General features: G+C 51.5%; 1 protein-coding gene across 1 annotated transcript in view; it reads right to left on the reverse strand.

The window, feature by feature from the left end:
* Nucleotides 1-13,678, reverse strand: part of CAPN5 (calpain 5) — a 52,485-nt gene extending 38,807 nt beyond the window's left edge. Inside the window, exon 1 of the mRNA XM_030958314.1 lies at nt 13,586-13,678. The gene's annotated coding sequence lies outside the window, so the exon portion shown is untranslated. The remainder of the gene's footprint in view (nt 1-13,585) is intronic.
* Nucleotides 13,679-13,891: the final 213 nt, after the last annotated feature.

A 13,891-nucleotide genomic window follows, 5' to 3' on the forward strand; every position in this document is an offset into this window, starting at 1 on the left:
AGGGAATGCACCCAGTAGTCCAATCCACCCTGCTAAGAGGGCCAGGGAAGGCACTGGCCTCCAGATCTCCAGCAGAGGAAGGGGTGATAAATAAGGGAGATTTACCCCGGGAGGTTATGGGGACATCTGGCACTGAACAAGCTGCTTTTGAGTGACAGTGAGGCCAAGACCTTCACAGTGATAGCACTCAATGCTAAAGAGACACGGGGAAAGCAGCAGTGCTGGGAAAGGATGGTTGGCAGCTGCCTTCTGCAGGAATACAACAGGCTGAGAGAGGAGGAAGGTGCTGTTAGCTGACATGCAAGATGAATTGCTTGGACTGGCGCATGAACTGGGCTGAAAGACACGGGAGGATATTTCCATGGGAGGTTGTGCAGAAAGAACCAGTGAGATTAGGAAGGGAGCCTGGAAGGGAAGGGAGGAGAGAGGTCTTTCTAAAAGCCGTGCTCGAGTTAAAGGCAGGAATTTTAGGTTTGATGTAGGAGATGCTGGATGCTTCTCTGCAGCCTGTACCATGGCCAAGGGCTGGCACTTGGCTGCTCATTCATAAAATTACTGCTACACCCTGCAGCTTGGAGCTGTGCTTTCCAGTGATCCCTGCAACACTGACTTTCACAAGACACCCTGTGCAATGTCCATCCCTATGAGAACAGGGGCCAAGGAGTTCCAGCCTTTCTGATGCCCAGATCTGCCTGAAATTTGCCTGCTATCCCACCCTACAGTGACTGTCACCTTGCCAGCCATCTGTCCTCGCTGCAGGGCTACTCTCACATGACAGCCTGTAGATGGATTTGAGTTGCAAAGGAAATGCCAAGCAGAAGGGGAAGGGACACTGTTCAGGATCATTTAGAAAAACAAACAAATAATAAATAAAACACCTTGCAAAATAATTAAAAGGAAGGGGCAGAGGGAATGTTCTTAGGGCAGTGTTAAAATTCATTACTCTCTCTAATTTGCAGCATTTCATGCTTACCAGGCTGAACTTCACCTCTACCACGTTAAAATGCCCAAAGGTTGTCTAATTACTCTTTGCCTTCTTGGACCAAGCTCAGATGCTCCAGGAGAGCAAGAAGTGGGTGTTTTCATGCCTGATTTGAATTAACAACTCTACACTTGCATATGCATGTGTTTGCCTGTGAGCAGGGAGGGGAATCTGCGCTCACCACTCAGCATGAATTTTTATAAACAGTGGTCTGATCCCAACCTCGGTCCTGCCATGAAGGAGTTAAACAAAAAAACACTTTGTTGGAAGACTGAGCCAGACTTATGACTCAGGGGTGTTGTGGACTCCCCTTTTCACCTCCAGCATCATCCAGGTGCTCCAGCTCCTGCCAGCTGGTACCAGTCATGGCTCTAAGAACTGCAACAGGGAGGAGGATTGAAAGTGTTTGCACTGGCCAGGACCAATACCTGCTGAAAGGCTCTTCCCTCCTCCCCTCCAAACATCTTCCTCTCCTTGCCTTCCAGCCCAGAGGCTGCTTGGGTGGTTGGCATGGGCTCACCAAGCTTGTGCTATGCCAGGCTGCAGCCTGGCCAGGAGCAAAGCCTCCTTGCTTGCAGATCCTACAGCTGCCTGTCTCCAGGTCAGACAAAACACTTTGTTCCAAAGGACAGGATCTGCTGCCCTTCACCTCTGCTCCCACTAAACAGGAGAGGGCTTTGATATCACATTGCAAAAGCACAGGATCAGCCAAGAAGAAGACAAAGCAGGAACCAGGCATGTGATTGCACAACCAGGTGCAATGTTATGGGGCTCAGTAGTGGGGTGCTCAGAGCAGCAGGCAGGGTTTTTATAAATATGTTATTTAAATAATTTTCTACAGCCTCCTTGGGTGTTTCTATTGACAGACATGTGGCAACATCAGGGTTATCCTCTCACCTACCAACACAGAAGTCCAGCTCAGCAGAGGAAACCCTGTTAATGCAAGGAGAGCTTTACACACTGTTTCTCCAGGGCCCAGAGAACAAGAAGAAGCAGTTGACTTGCCACTCACTGTTTACACTGAACATAAGATAAGCACTCCACATGTCTTGGTCAACAACTCCATGCCAACCATGAACAAAAAAGCCTCAAGTCATCTTAGAATGATAGAATGGTTTTGGTTGGAAGGGACCTTCAAGATCCTCTAGTTCCAACCCTTCCCACACAGCTCCTCTGGGCAACCTGTGCCAGGGCCTGTGCCATTCCCAAAGCCCTTTCCCACTGCCAGCTGTGCATGCACCTAGTTTTGCTCGGGACCCCAAATGGCATGGCCCAGAGCCAGCAGCACAGCGCAGCATCCTGCATTAGCAATGCCCACAGGGAGGGGAAGCTGAAACCACACTGATGGAAATTAGAAAACAAGACCTCATTTCTTCTCAAATTGACTGTGGTTAACCAGGGAAGCTAATTCCCATGGGAAGTTACAGGTAGCTTGTCCCCAGATGTTTTTGAGCACAGTTGGACATCTTTACAGAGCAGCTGCTTTAGCCAAAATGCAAATTACTGAACACTCACAGTGGTTACTTGCTGAACAAAACTGTTGAAGAACAGAGCACTGAATATACCCTTTTCGCTTTATCTCTTTTCTTTATCAGGTCATATCTCTGTTCTCATTTAAGAGCTAAAGGTGAAATAATAATTTTCACTCTTAATTATGTTTATATCAAGCTCTGATTTTAATCAGTGATTTGCTGCAGCACAGATGGCATCCAAATCAGGACACCTTAACACAGCACCTTTCAGCCTGAGGGTTAATTTTGCATGAGCAACCACAGGGACTAGCTGCTCCCCCTCAGAAACTCAGAGTGGTGGATTTAGCCCCAAAAAACATCCTGATGGGGCTAAGGGCTGTTTGTTTTAAGTGAGTAAACCCTCTGGCTTTTGCAAGCATATAAGTAGAGCAAATGCTCCCTGATGGATCCTCCTCCTCCATGAAGCAGGAAAAAGCCTCACTCTGCAGAGATCCTGGTCCCTTCTGCAAAGCACTCCAAGACCTGCAAAGGAAGTTGCTGTCTAACAGCTGGCTATTACTGAAAATAAACTAAAAAAAAATGTCCTTTTGACAAGGGCATGTAGTGATAGGACAATCTGGAATGGCTTTAAACTGAAAGGGAGCAGGTTTAGATTTGATATCAGGAAGAAATTCTTCCCTGTGAGGGTGGTGAGGCACTGGCACAGTTGCCCAGAGAAGCTGTGGCTGCCCCATCCCTGGAAGTGCTCAAGGCCAGGCTGGATGGGGCTCTGAGCACCCTGCTCTAGTGGAAGGTGTCCCTGCCCATGGCAGGGGGTTGGAACTGAAAGGTCTTTAAGGTACTTCCAACCCAAACCATTCTACGGCTGTATGAATCAAGAGCAATCTTTCATTAAAAAGTGCATTTTCACCCGGGTCAGGGAAAGGGCAGGGTCACACATCCTGGCAGAAAGCTGCTGCAAGTGACTCCATATCACCAAAACCTGCCTGGCTGTCAGCATCTGCACAAAATCAGCTGCAGATAAGATGTCACATTTGGAGGCTGTTTCCGGCAACACACAGTGATCTTTATCACACTTGCTTTATTTCCTCTGGATTTTTTTCCACCAGAACATCACTCCTTTATTGCTTAACAGCAAGATGACAGCACAGGGAGAGACACAGCCAGTCAGCAGGTCTGCATGTATGTACAGGATTGGGATATTTTGTTCCTGGGAAGGCCAGGGTTAATGGGGGGTCTGGGCATCCTTGAATACCCATCTCCTTTAGGAGCCAGCGGGGTGTGCTGACCAGGAGCTCCCCTTCTGCTTGGATGACTCACACTGGGACAGAGGCCTTGGACTGGGGAGTTCCTCATTCCCTGCAGCTGTGAGTCACCGCTTGCAAACACGGTCAGATGTTGGAGCTGCGGGAGAAGAGGCAGCCCCACACTGGGAACACTCTCATAGCCCTGTGCTGGCTCGAGCTCTGCCTGGCCAGAGCTCTGCACACAAATGGGGCTTGTGGCACCAGCCACGCCAGCCCTTCCCTTGGCACAGGCTCTAAGATCAGGTGGGATCAGGACACATGTCTGAAAGCATCCTGACACAGGAACGAGTAACAAGCTCAAAGCAAAGCTGGTGGCAGCCTCTCCCAATGGATCAGAAAACGCAGGAGTTTGGAGGGATGCAGGAATAGCAGGGAGAAGAATGAAACAACAGCAAACGGTGGTGGCAGAGAGACAGACCCAAAAGCAGTGGAAAGAGCAAGGCAGTAACATGGCACCAGACAGCCTGAGGGAAAGCAGAGATGTGCTGAATATATTCACCACTCAGGGTCCAGCTCAGCCCAACCCACTTGTGCTTCGGGGAGAATGCAGAAGCTAAGTTTTGGGTACCTTCCACATGCTGTTTGGTTCTTCACCCAGCATTACTGCTTGTGTGATGTTAGGCTTGTTTCCCAGGTCACAGAAGGGTTAAAAACCCGTGGAGATCACCAGGAGTTGCAAGACAAGTAACAAAAGGTGAATTAATAGGCTCTGCCAATGCCAAGTACCTGGAGACAGCCATGACTTCAGTAACCCCTCATGCCTCGGCACACCCTGACCCTGGTTAATAATTGTAAGGAGCAGCACAGGACCTGCAACACCAAAGCACTCCCAAGCTCACCCAGCAGCCAATGCAGCTTCCAAAAAAACACCTTTGTGCAGGAGAAGGCAGGAACCTTCTCCAGCACACGACACTGCTCACACAGAGCAGGTTTTCAGGCACGGGAAAAATACAGCCTAGGAAGAGCAGACTCACACACACAGAATCGAGCCACCGGCACCCATGGTCATCCAGACACACGGCTCCTGCCTAGCCCAGAAGGGCTGTCATCCCACATGAGGATCATGTTGAACACAAATCACACACCCCATGAGGTTACAGAGATGCTGTGCCCTTCTCAGCATCCATTTTGATAATCAGAAGAGGAGGGGAGAGGATGCTATCTTTGCAGGTTTGGACTGAGAACGTGTTTTTATTATTTATTCAGCATTTCTAATTGAACAGCTAGACCTGCTCCTTTTAAATCCAGTCACGCTGACTCCAGTGGGAGCCTTGCACCACATCAATACACTCACACCGGTTTTCCTGCCAGTCGAGCAAAAATATTATGGTCTAAAGGCAGGCCTGTCCCTTTATGAGATGGAAAGAGGGAAGGACTAGGACTGAAGAGTAACAGGGCATTACCTGATGTAGCCATGTGAGCCTTTTTCTTGGGCATTATGGGTGAAGGAGGAGTTTATTTAAGAGGCTGAGGAACTGGAAAATCCATTCAGAAAAGTCATCATTAGTGCAGATAAAATGCAGCACATCTCCATGCAAATGCTCTGCCTTCAATAGCTTCCGCAGCCTCTGGGATGATTAAAGCAATTGAACTTCAAACACGAATTTGGGAGGAGCAGAAGAGATAACGGGGCTGCAGCTACTCTGTAGGAGAGTGAGGAGAGGCAGCTGGATCCTCAAGATCATCCCTGCCAGGCTAGCTGTGCTGTTTGTCCTTCTGGCTGACCCAGAGCATCCTTCCTGCAGCTTCAGCCCTGACCACCTCACAGCATGCCCCATCTCCCTCTGGAGCCTTCAAGGAGAGGATGGATGGGGCGTGTGGGACATGTCCCTGCTCATGGCAGAGTACTGGAATAAGATGTTCTTCAAAGACCCTTCCAACCCAAACCATTCTCTGACTCCATCACAACACCATCCCCAAGGCAATGGGTTTCTTCTTTCTCCATCACCTTCATTCCTTGCTGAAGGCAGAGCCCAAAACTCCATCCCCACAGAGGCCCAGAGGTACAACCAAGTCCTTCAGGTCTCCTCTCGAGAGCTCCTGGCCATTCCCAGAAATGCATCCCTTGACCTGCTCCACTTCAAGCAGGTTGGAACATCTCCTGCAATTCCAGATGATGGGGCACCCCAAATGCTTCTGACAACAGGCTCCACAGCACAGGTTTTGCCCCAGTCCTGCAGCTGCTGGCCTCAAGTCAGGTCTCAAACCTCTGCCAAGACTCCCAGCTTTTGCTAATAAACCATTTTAGGATTTTCTCTTTGCCTGACCCAAACCTGAATAAAAGCACCAAGGCACTCTGTGAAAAGGTCCAAGAGGGCACAAAGTCCACTTCAGACTTGGGTCCTCCCTGCTCAGTTTTCTCTTTGACAGGCCCTCAACCCACTTGCTAGTCACTTCCCAAAACCCACATCCTATAAATTCCAAAGTCACAACAGCAAATATCAGACCACACCTGGGTACTGACTGATAAGAACACTCTCCTTGTCTGTAAAACTTTCAGGATCGACCAGCAAAATCTGCTGGTTTTAAATTTAATTTTACCTCCTTTTCCCTCTCTGTCTTAACTGATTTTTTCTTTCTGTGACTATTCTAAAGCATCATGAGTACAAAAGTAATATTTGAAGGCTTGCAGCAACTGATAGTGCTGCTGCTTTTGAACAGGTCTCTCTTAGGCAGACTGGACCACCTCAAATCTGTGAGATTTATTAGAAATCCTTGTTACTGGATCCACTCAGTTCTAGCAAGCTGAAAGGTCTGAATGTAAGTTCCCACTGTCTTAATTTGAGCTCTTCAAACTGTTTCTGCCCTGGATGCTGCAACTCCCCCAACCTCCAGCCAGCTTTTCCCCCCACTATTCCTTCATTTCAGCAGTGCTGCCCTTCTCTAAACACAGAAGTAAGAGTTTGCCAAACAACCCTTGGAGCAGAAAGGCTGCTGCTTTCTCCTGGCAGGGACTGGACATAAACTTTCCCCTTCCTTCAGGGAGATGGATACAGGTCACAATCCTGGGCACTGCATCCACTCTGTGTTCCAGATCTTAGAGTAACTGAATGGTTTGTTGGGAAAGGATCTTAAAGGTCATGAAGTCCAACACCTTCTACCATGGACAGGTACACCTCTCACTTTTCAGCGAGGATTCCTCCTCTCATGAAGACCTCTTGCTTTGGTGCAGCCCAGCAAGGCTGGTGCTTGCTCCTGCTGCCATGGCTGGCAGCCAGACCCATCACCCCGCTCTCACCCAAACAAAAATACCCACCACTGCTCTGGGGTCTGTCTGGATTCCCTGCACAGCCCGGCTTGCCCTCAGGAGGAGGCTTGGAGCATGCTCCTAACCCTTCTGAGCAGCAAGCAGAGAGTGTGGCTGAGCACAGCGCTCTGGGATCAGAACTAAGCCCCCTCCCTCCTCCTCTCCCAGATACTGCCCTGCCCCAAGTCCTTGTCCTGCATCTCTTTAGACACGCTGATGCTGCAGCAGCTCCGAGCTGGAGCAGCGAGTCTCGGAGCATGTATGGGATGCACCCTGTGACACAGGCAGGAGTTTCACTCCCCTGCACGGGACAGGACCCTGGCACAGCCCCGTGTTAGATGCAAGAAATCACCACTCCTCTGCTCCTGCATGAGGACCTGCCAGGATCCAAAGGCAACACTTGCTGGGCAGGCAGCCAGCAGCCACCATCCCCATCCTGCACTCATGCAGCAGTGGTAGTCTGGCTCTGAAAAAGTAGAGTTTGCAGCTGCAGCTTTTATCAAATCAAGGCTTCCCCTTGCTCAGCAGAGAAATCACCTCCCTTAATCACCCCTAAGCAATTCTCACAGTATTTACACATGCTCAGACAACTGGTAGGACCAGCTCTGCAAGGATCTGGGAGAAACAAGCCTGCAAACATTTCATAGGAAGCTTTTGATTACCAGGGTGTGCCTCAGAAAAAATAAAACAAATGAAGCCCAAACCCAGAGAGACAAACAGACATGTATCCTTCATCTCTATACAGGACAGGAGGAAATGGTGGAACAGCCCAGGAGGGGCTGTGAAGGGATGGAGTCAACGAAAGCCACCTGCATCCTGCACCACATGGAGTCAGGGGAGCTCAAACCAGTGGAAATGCGATGAAAGCTGGGATGGAGGGTGCTTGCTGCAAGGGAGAGATGCCTTTTGTCACTCAGAGAAATCACTGTATGGATTATTTGGAGATGTAACCAGAAGAACTCCAGCAACAAGCACAAAAATATGGTGCACCATGGATAATCTGGTTTAAGGGAAGGTAATGCAGGAGCAGAGCTGGAGCTTTGCCCTTTTCACCAGGAGCTCAGAGAGACCTGCTGCTGCCTGTCGTGCTGTAGCTACATAGGAAGCAATATTCTGGGTACCTTTCCTGGTCTGCCACAGCCCTGTTTGATAGCTATGTCTAGGTCACAGGATAAACCTTGAAGGAATCAACCAGGGCTGCAGTTTCCCTCATGTAAGGATGAGCTGCAGCCAGGCAAGGAGAAAATTTCATAGAATCATGGAACCACAGAATGGTTTGGGTTGGAAAAGACCTTACAGATGATCTAGTTCTCTGCCATGAGACATCTTTCACTAGACCAGGTTGCTCAAAGCCCCATCAAACCTGGCCTTGAACACTGCTGAGGATGGGGCATCCACAGCTTTACTGGGTGACCTGTGCCAGTGCCTCAACATCCTCACAGGAAAGAATTTCTTCCTACCATCTAATCTAAACCTGCTCTTTCTCAGTTTGAAGCCATTCCCCCTTGTCCTATCTCCCCATGCCCTTGTAAAAAGTCTCAGCTCTCTTGCAGCCCCTTCATGTTCTGGAACGTGCTCTAAGGTCTCCTTGAACCCTTCTCCAGGCTGAGTAATTCCAACTCCCTCAGCCTGTTTCCATAGTGGAGGTGCTCCAGCCCTCTGACTGTCCTCATGGCCTCTCCTGGTGTCTTTCCAACATGTCTGTCTACTGCTGGGGGCTGTGATAATCTGGGAAAGTCTCTGCATGGTACGGAGAAGGAGCCCTCTCCCACACATCATTTCAGAGCTTCACATTAAGGCTTCCAGCCTCCCAGCATGGGGCAGACTTTAGGTGGTTGGGATGCTTTATAGTCCCCTCTCCCTTTAACCTTCGTTCCCAATGGATGGAAGTCACAGGACAGGAGGGAACAGAGCTGATGCTCAGATGGATGGTGGAATGACTAAAACTGGTCATTTCTGCACAAGGGCAAACCAAGCGGCAGGGAGAGCTTTTCTCTGCCAGAAGAGTATTTTAAGGCAAAATGCATCAAAGTGTTATTGAACTGGGACACAAAAGCTGCAGGCAGGGGCTTAGGAGCTCAGTCCAGCCCCTCTGAAGGGCTGGCCCAGGCCCAAAGGAGCCAGGCTCTGACCTAGATGCTGCAAACCCCGCGGGCTCCCAGCACGGCTTTGCAGGGGTATCATCTGTCACATCTCCAGTCCAGGAAGATCCCCAAAGCATGAGGATCTGCAATATTGGCTGAAAAACCAATGCATCACACAGAAAAGCAAAAACTGTGAAGTCTCCTTGGCCGCAGAGTGGAGCAGAAAGGATTTTTTCCCAGAGAGGGTGAAAAACTCAATGGCAACCATTCCTATTTCGCTCCACGACATCAAGAAGTCACCTCTATGTCGAAGGGGTGCCTCCTACAGTGCAGGCGAATTTAGTAGGAATAAGCTATGGATGAACATTCTCCATGGTGTGAAAGGGAGAGGTCAGAGCAGGTAAAGGGTTAATGCAGCCAGACAAACGTAGCTTCCATGAAGCCACTGGGTCTGTTTCCCTCTTCTGCAGTGCCCAGAGCCTGGCCCTTTCTCCCTGGGTAATCAACTGGAAGTGAGCAGAGCGGAGTGATCACCGCCCCTTGTTCCCCACCCGTGACAGTGCCCTCGGGGCTGGGAGATGCAGGAGCCCCGTCTGGCCCGAGCAGGTCAGCACAAGCCCCAGCACTGCCGAGGCTTTGTGCCCCACAGCCCCTCAGAGGAGCAGCTGAAGGTGAAAGGCATGAAGATACAAGTAAGTAAACGGTGCCCAAGTGTGCCCTGCCCCACCATGGCACAAGCAGAGGGCAACAAACACCTCTGGGTGGGCTGAGGAGGCCTCTCTGTGGAAGGGGTTTCACCTCTGGACATCCTCAGAGAAAGGACTTAACAACTGGAGATTAGCGAGGAGGAAGAGAGAGAGCGCGCCTGATCCCAGCCTTCAAGGCACAGCTGCATCCTTCTCCTTCTCTCTGTATTAACCTGATGCTGCCCTGCTTGGAGAAAGCATTAGGAGAAGAATCTTGGCATCTCTGGACAGCCAAAAATATCCAATAATTAATGCACAAGCGTGAGCAGATTTAGAGGATGCACCCGTTCTTCGTATCATCATCCCCCAGCACAAATACTGTCTAAATTCCTCTTGGGATCAGAGCCAAAGCCTTTTTTAAAGCATGGATGCTTTGTTATTAATCCGTGCAGCAACCAGGAAAGGGAGAGATGGATTCATTTTTCTGAGGCATAATCAAAGACAAAAAATTATCTCAGCTGGGCATCATCTGCTTCATGGCTGGTCTGGTCCCACATCAGGAAGATGGTGATCCCTGCTTGGCTAACAGAGCCCTTCCCAAAGGAGACACCAGGACAGGGTGTCTGGACCACAGAGTCCTGGCCTCCTACACTGACAAATGCTAAGACCTCCTTATATCACAGCCAAGCACCTTGCAAGAGAGGTGATGTGCTCTAATTCACACCCTCCTACTCTCCTCTGATGTGACACAGTTGCAGAGCCTCTAGACAAGCCTCCTGAGCTAAACTGAATGAATTCACACCCCAGCACCAACACTGCCCTCAGTTTAAATCGCTCTTCTGCCTGCCTGGAGCTCACCCCTTGGATATATTTGGAGTCAGCAAGCACATCCTCTCTCTGCCTTTGTTTCGCTGGGCTTGGCTTTTATAGCCTCGTATAATAGCTCTCCATCCCTCTGAGCAGCTTCAGAGCCCTTTTCCCTGCACCTGCTCCAGGCTGAGTTAATCCCTCTCAAGCACCAGATCGAAGAGCCTGGTCCTTCCACATTAACTCTTCCGTGCCCATGTCCCACAAACACCCTCTGCCTGTTTCCCTTCGCCTTTCTGCAACACTCCTGGGGGCATCCAGGACCAAAACAGCCCTGAACCCCCAGTCTCAGCTATCCCAATATGATTCAATCTCTAAACACAGCACAAAGTCCTGACACAGCATGCCCCACTGTACAGACTGGTGTACCACTTAGGGGCCAGCCCCATAGCCTGAGCTCAGCTGTTGCCCTCTGGCCGAGCACCTCATCCACCTCTCAGCTTGGTTTCGCAGGCGGATCTCAGTATGAAAAATGAGAATGAGCTCAGATCCTCCCTTAAAGGCTTTAAGCAGATTTAAGCTCTGCTGCGTGGGCCTAATCTGTCCAGCAGTGCCCTTTGTCACCTCCCCCAGCCCCCCCCCGGCAGAAATCTCCTCCACTGACATACTCCCACATGCACTGTGTAAACTGCCAGCATATCCAGGTAAAGGAGACTGGAGCATCTCCTTTCCCCAAAAATGAGAGCACAGCTACAGGTCAGTCCCCTTCAGTAACAGTTCTGGGTTTCCATCTCCCTCCACCTCAGAGACTTGAAAATACCCATGGTAGTTGTCCATCACCAGCTGAAAGCTCCCTTGAACAGAAAATGCCGTGGTGGACACAGCAGCTGGGCAGGGATTTTCCCGGGCTTGTGGCCATGTCAAAGCCACACCTAAGTAATTTCATACAGGGACTGGGGTGCTGATGACAGGGAGCAGGCTGGACTTGAGTCTGCCACAAACCTGAGTGCCTTGGTCACGTCACTTTGCCCCTATTTCATGTGTCACTGCTTTGCAGATGGCATTATTCCTTCTGCATATCATCATGGTGTCCTTACAACATGACAAAGGGACTTGATTTCTACCCTGAGCAGGGCCTGCTAGAGCAAGCCCTGCTGGCTTCCTCAAAACCTGCTTTTCCTTTCGCTCATGACTTGATCCTTAATTCTGGTGCCAACAAGAAAGTTTTTCCCAACCAGTTCCAGCACATGGCTGCTGGCAAGCACCAGCCACTGAGCGAGCCAGCCCCCACGCACGCAGCAGCACCTGTACACATGCACCCACTGCAGGAGGGGTTCAGACCTCACATCCCACTCCTAAGGGTACAAAAAGGGTTTCTGAAAGAGCATCTCTCACTCCCTCTTGGGTTTTACAACCCCACTGTCTGGGTCACGGGCTGGAGCCGAGCTCCAGGTGATTCACATGAAAGAATTGCTCAAATAAGCAGGAGGCAGCTGATGTTCCTGGGAAGAGCAGGGGGAAATAGAACCCACCAGGGCAGATATGCCTGTAGCAGTATGTTGCACCGAGCAGGAGTAAGTGGTGAGCACTTGCATCAGGCTTTGCACCTCCATCCATTCCTGACTCTGCTGCTTTTCCCCTGCCCTAGTCCTTGCTGCCCCAAGGATGCTGCCAACAGGTGACACCTGCTCTCACCTGTATGCCAAAGTTTGTTCCTCCTCAGCTCACTGCTACCCTGAGCAGCAGGGCCAGTCAGGCTCCCTGCACTACCCACTCTCCATGTGCAGAGCAAGGGGTGAGAGATGCAGCTCCAGGGACCTTGTGCTGCCTTCCCTCCAGTGTAACAGCAGTTCAGCATGCTTGGAACCCAGGCTGACCCGGGTAGGAGGATCCATGAAGATACGAGATGGGATGGAGATAAAAGGTGCCCTGGGGAAAGCCTGCAGCATGGTCCGTGCTGGATGCAGAAGACAAGCAGCTGAGGATTTAAGAGCATCCTCCACCACGCACCGAGCTCCCTGCTCTGCTTCCAGCTCCATTTGCCGTGGCTGCACTCCCCACCCAGCTCAGAGCTAGCACAGCATCCAGGCAGAAATGGTAACTGGTGATAAATAACTGGTTATATATCCAAGCACGACACAGGCTGGATCTGCAGAGTCAGGTGTGCAGCCCATGCTCACCTGCAGCTACCAGAGTGGGAGGTGAGGGATAGAAGACCAGAGCCACATCCAGTGGGACACCCTCTGCTAGAAAGCACCAGGCTGGTGTCTCAAGCTCAAAATAACATGTTTCAGGGAAGGGAGGGAAGATTGGGATTTGGGGAATCCAGATTCCTATCTCAGCTTGGAAACCCCAAAAGCCATCAGTGTCCTGTACCCCAGCAGCAAGTTAGCCTTTCTTGAGAGCAGGAGCTCTCTCTCGCCTTAACTTTCCAGGAGACTTTCCAAAAGCCCCTACGTTTGTCCCAAAAAAATGGAACAAAGAACAATACTGAAACCTCAGGATTTTTTCTCAGTGCAGAAATCCTGCTGCTCTCCAGCCAGCACCCAGGCCTCGGTGCTCAAAGTTTCTGTCCAGCCTGGCTCCACAAGCTGAACTGGGGGGCAGTTGTGGGGTTTTCACCATCCGGGACGCAACTTTCCTATGCACCACGCCGAGTACCCCGACTTCAGCACCCCCAAACACCGGCGCTCACACCAGCGCTTGCAGAAGGCAAAGGCAGCAGCGTGCTCCGCGCAGGGGAGGAGCAGGGTGCCCGCTTCGGGCTTTTTTTCCCCAAAATCCCTTTAGGCACACACACGCTCGCATACCAACACGCACTGCCGCCCCCACCCCGGAATGCAGCTGCTACGCACTTCCCAAAGCCACAGGTGCCCCCGAGCATCCCCCGAGGACACGGCGGGACCCCCGGGCGGGGCGCGGAGCCGTCCCCCCGCGGCGGGGGCAGCGGCGGGGCTGCAGGGACGAGCCACCCGCTCCCGGGGCCGGGGGTCGCCTTACCTGCCCGGGGCTGGTGCGGTGCCCGGTGCCGGTGCCGCCGCTCCGGGCGCGCCGCTGCCCGCAGCGCTTCGCCTCCCGCAAGCACCGCCCCGACGGGCGGGCCGGGACCGCGCCTGCGCCCCGCGCCGCGCTCCGGGAGCCACGGAACCGGCACCGACACCGGGACACGCCGGGGAACCGGCACCGACACTGCGAATGGCACCCGGGATGGGAACCGGCACCGGGAATGGGAACCGGCGCTGGGATCGGGAATGGGAACCGGGAACGGGATCGGGAACTGGACAGCGAGCCGGCACCGGGAACTCT

Source organism: Camarhynchus parvulus, chromosome 1 (genome assembly GCF_901933205.1).
Source record: "Camarhynchus parvulus chromosome 1, STF_HiC, whole genome shotgun sequence".
In the NCBI taxonomy this organism is placed as follows: domain Eukaryota; kingdom Metazoa; phylum Chordata; class Aves; order Passeriformes; family Thraupidae; genus Camarhynchus; species Camarhynchus parvulus.